The following is a 4,547-nucleotide window of genomic DNA, read 5'->3' on the forward strand; positions in this document are numbered from 1 at the left end:
CTCGCACCACCCGCGCCGCGCCGCTCGCTGCCGGGGCCGCTCCCGCCCCACCTGCGGCTCGGCCGGGGGCGGGCGGAGCGGAGCTTCCGCCGCCGGGCCGGGCCCGGGCCCCTCCCCTGGCCGCAGGTAGCGGGAGGAGCGGGGTCCCGGGGCCCTCCCCTGGCCGCAGGTAGCGGGAGCAGCGGGGTCCCGGCCGTGCCGCCCCGAGGGCGCGGGGTGAGCGCGGTGCCGGGAGCGGGGCTGACTCACCGCGAGGTCGCGGAACGCCGCGGGCAGGGCGAGCTGGCGGCGCAGCGCTGCCCCAGCCCCTGCCGTCCCCAGCAGCGACAGCCCCGGGCTTCTCGCTGCAGGACCCTCAATACCCTCCACATGAGAAGAAGGTTGGAATTTACCCTTGACACGTGGCCACGACGGCAGTTGCGTGCGGCAGTGCCATCCCCTGTGCCCTGGCTGCGCGGTGCCATCCCCGTGTCCCACCTGGGCTGCGCGGCGGTGCCATCCCCGTGTCCCACCTGGGCTCTGCGGCGGTGCCATCCCCGTGTCCCACCTCACTGTGCCCGCCCAGGCAGAGGCTCGCGGGCCCCCTGTGCCCCACAGCTGCTCGTTCATTAGGGAACACGTTGCACCTGCCTGGCTCGGGCTGGAGTGCTGGGAGAGAGCTGGGAAAGGAGCAGCTTTGTGGTAAAAAAATAGGACGTAAACCATGAATCTGCTGGGAATTCTGACACATCAGCCGGAAACACTGTGTCTGTAAAAACAGTGAGACTTAACTGTGACTTTGGTAACTTCACCGTACATCTAAGGAGAAAAGAGTAAGTTTTAAAAAGCAAAACAAAGGCATGCTCACGTTCCTGTGCCAGTGGCTGCACAGGCCCTGTCTTCTTTCATCATGGGACACGTGCTCTGGCAGCCCAGCCAAGGGTCCCTGTGCTCCACAAGGCACAGCCTCAGCAGAGTCCCTGGCAGGAGTGACACAGACCATTTTCTGTTCTATTACATTCAGTAATAATTACAACATGCCCTTGCTTCACTGCCTGCTCCTCTGCAGTTAAAATCTGCTCTGCTTCCATTGGAAAAAAATAATGATCCCTATGTTTTAAAAACCATCTTGTCAGAGCATGTGGAGCATTTAGCATGAATAATTATTTAGCTCCACTATTAAGTATCACATTGGACATGAATGTAAAATAAAATTTTAAATACTTCCCTAGTATTACATCGCAAAGCTAAACTGTTTTTCAGGCTTGCCTCAAGTGCATGAAAGACAAAATCTAGGCTTTGTTAGGCTGAGCAAGTTACCTCAGCCCTGACTGACAGGGCCCTCGCCTTTCATCACCTGCGAGATGAAAACTTGATTTCTGCTGAGACTTGAACTGAAAGAGCAATCCCAAAAGCTTTGATTAGAGCCTGGACTCCCCAGTGATGATGTATGGTAAGTGCCTGGCAGGTGCAGGACTGGAGAACTCCTGGGGGTGGAGGAGAGAGTTTTGGGGAGTGCTCAACAAAATTACTTGGTTTTTTATGGATGGGCACCCACTTAGGCTCCTGCATAAACTTACAGAAGGGCCAAAAAACCATTAGATTTGTAACTGTTCTCTCCAGACTTGCAAGAGTTCATGTATCACCAAATCAGAATAGAGTAGATTAGAAGTGCTCTATGATATTTTCAAAGGTATAAAAAATATTATTTACACTAAGCCTGTTTAGTAGGTAATAAACCATCAGAAAAAAATACAGAAGGAAACATAAGGAACAGCCAACCCCATGTACATGCATACAAACCTCAGATATATTAATTCTTCTGCCAGGAGAACCCAGGGAAAACAAAAATCTTACTAAGAATCAAATTAAGCAAAGCACAAAGAAATTAAAATGGGCAAATTTTTATGTGCCACAGATGAGAGAAAACTGCAAATTGCCACTCCAGCTTCAAACAGCCAAAGCCCAGGGAGAAGCCCCAGGCAGACCCTAAGATGCTGGTTCAGTTGTCAATTGGGATTTCACACTGGATTATTTCTAAAATTATCTCTCAGCTGTCTACATGAAATTGCCAAGGAATTGGATATAGCTGCTCCATATTACTTAACTCACAAATCCTAATTATTAATAACCAGGGTAATCAGCTTTTACAAGATTATTCTCTTGCACATACTTATTCACTGTGCTGCAATTACAAGGGTAATTTTGGTTGCACCTCAGTGTTCCATTTCATACGCAGTAAAAGAGAAATAAAACCTTACAATAAAATTGCCATCATAAGAAAAGTAAAATCAACTCTATAATTTAAGAGAAGAAAGAAATGTAAACATAGTGATTAACCCATCCTACAAAGCCAGGTCACAGTGTGAAATCACTGAGGCACTCGTGCAGCAGTGCCCAAACCTGATAACAAGCCCACAAATAATAGTCAGATTAAACATCACTTTGGAAGGGTTACAGGGTTCACTATATACTTTGTGTAAGATCTCAATGTGAAAATGCAAATGTTCATGCAGTAACTTACAGGAGATGTGTAAAGACTCGGAGTCGGGCCTGTGCTTTCTGTCAAACAGGAGAGGAGACGAATCCATGGATACTTTGTATGTCCAGTTTCAGAACCATCTCAAACCTCCCCTCCAGCTCTGGGCTGTCTCTGGCGTGTGCTGGGCTGGAGCTCTTCAGTGCTGCAAACACCTGGAGATGTTGGGACACACCTGGAATTCAGTGTTTCTAAACAAACTGACTCAGTTTGCTGTGTCAGTGCTCCCTAACCCATACTTTGATCAGCCCTCTCTGTCCCTCTGTCCCAGTTCTGGGATGTAAGGAGGTGTGGAGCAGAACCTGTGCAGTGGGAACTGCAGCAGAGAGGATTCCCATGCAATGCTGCATCCCTTTGGAACCTTTCCCAACACCAGGCCCTGAATAGCCATGAACACCCCTACAGCTTCAGAGCTGTGCTGGTGACCCTGGCTGCTGGTTGGGCCCGTGATCCCCCACTGCCTCCAGCCTGCTCAGGGGCATTTCCATCAACATCTGCCCTCTGTGCCTCCAAGAGAGGGGACGGGTGACATGGCTCCAAGGGAAGTGCCCAGCTTTTGGTTAATCCCCCAGGAATCACTGCATGTCCCATCTGTGTTAACTGGCAGCTAGGAAATAATAATAATACAAGTTACATTCTTTTGAAACTCCTCTCTCTCCCTGGCTTTGGGCAGCTGAAGAACAGCCAGCCCTGCTCAGATCAGAGCAGAATTAGCAGGTGGGGGAATAAGGCTCTTCCTGTCCCCCAAAACCCCTCCACAGCCCCAGCAGGGACGGGGTCAGCACAGGCAAAGAAAGGAGGAGCTGTGAGTGTGATAGAGCTGAAATCCCCCTGGCACTGCTCTCACTGCCTGTCCAGGGACATGAACCAGGGGACTGGAGCCTCTTGCCAATGCGAGGAGCAGGATTTTCCCAAGGAGGACACGGTTGCTCCAGCAACACAGGCAATCCCAGAGCCCTCCAGCCGTGGGGCGCAGGAAGGGTCAAACCTTCCCACCTTGTGCCCCCTTTCTTCTCCATACAACGGTGTGTGGGCTGGGAGGGATTTTACTCTGAACACTGCCCAGCCAAATTTTAACCGTAAATCAATCCAAGAAGGCAGAAGACAGGTTCTGTAATTATTTCTGTTTTCCTCTGAATTGTTTTTGCTGTTGTTAAAATAATCAGCAGTAGTACAAAGCTTTGCAGCATTAACCAAAAGCTTTCAGGGAAAAACCACACCACATTGCACTGCAGGGATAAAGAACCTGTTTGTGCTCCTGGACCATCAAATTTGAAACAAGATGCTGTTTTACTGTTAAACTGGGATGAAAAGAAAAAAGAGTAAGAAAGAATGTGTAACCCAAGAAGTCTGACCCTTCCTCTCCAGTTTAGTTATATTCATTGGTTTTCCAATTTTACTATTCCATTTACACATTTGAAATTCTAACAGTGAATTTCCTCTCAATAATTCAAAGACCATCCTTTCTATAGGATAATGGTTAATGGAATGTCCCTGAAAATGTAGATATAAATTTTTTTATCTGATGACTATAGTTCATAAGATGCTGCTATTTAAAGAGTTTGCAGGATTTCAAACATCTCCCAACAAAAGGATCGAGGCACTGCTTGCCATAGCTGAAAAGTTTTGGTGGTTGCCATTAGAAACTCCAGCAAGGCTGGGAGCCTTCAAGGACAGTCTGTGCAGCTCAAGGATGCTGATTGCTGGGTCTGCTCTCTTTGTTCTCCCTGAGGCTGCACAGAAATGTCTGAGCAAGTGACGGGGGGGCAGAGTGGATCCTTACTGTGGGTACGTCTCCAGAGAGCTGCTGCTTATTGCCTAAGTTTGGTTTCTGCTGGGATTTTTGGTCTGGTTTTTAAGGAACGAACATTCTGCTCATACAGGAATTAAATATATATATATATATATATAAATGGAGAACTCGGGTGTTTTTTATTTGTTTCCTGAAGGATAGGTGATGATTTCTGTGTGTGATACACCACTGTCACTCTGCAGTGGGAGCAGGTGAGTCACCTGCTCTCAGCCCCTG

General features: G+C 48.6%; 1 long non-coding RNA gene across 3 annotated transcripts in view; it reads right to left on the reverse strand.

Annotated features, from left to right (window-relative positions):
• Positions 1-1,279: 1,279 nt before the first annotated feature.
• LOC113968861 overlaps positions 1,280-4,547 on the reverse strand; it is a 77,664-nt gene continuing 74,396 nt past the window's right edge. For all 3 annotated transcript variants that reach the window (XR_003534659.1, XR_003534661.1, XR_003534660.1), the window contains exon 4: positions 1,280-2,673. This is a non-coding gene — a long non-coding RNA (uncharacterized LOC113968861). The remainder of the gene's footprint in view (positions 2,674-4,547) is intronic.

The sequence above is a fragment of the Neopelma chrysocephalum genome, unplaced genomic scaffold (genome assembly GCF_003984885.1).
Source record: "Neopelma chrysocephalum unplaced genomic scaffold, ASM398488v2 Primary Assembly neopelma1_69, whole genome shotgun sequence".
Classification (NCBI taxonomy): domain Eukaryota; kingdom Metazoa; phylum Chordata; class Aves; order Passeriformes; family Pipridae; genus Neopelma; species Neopelma chrysocephalum.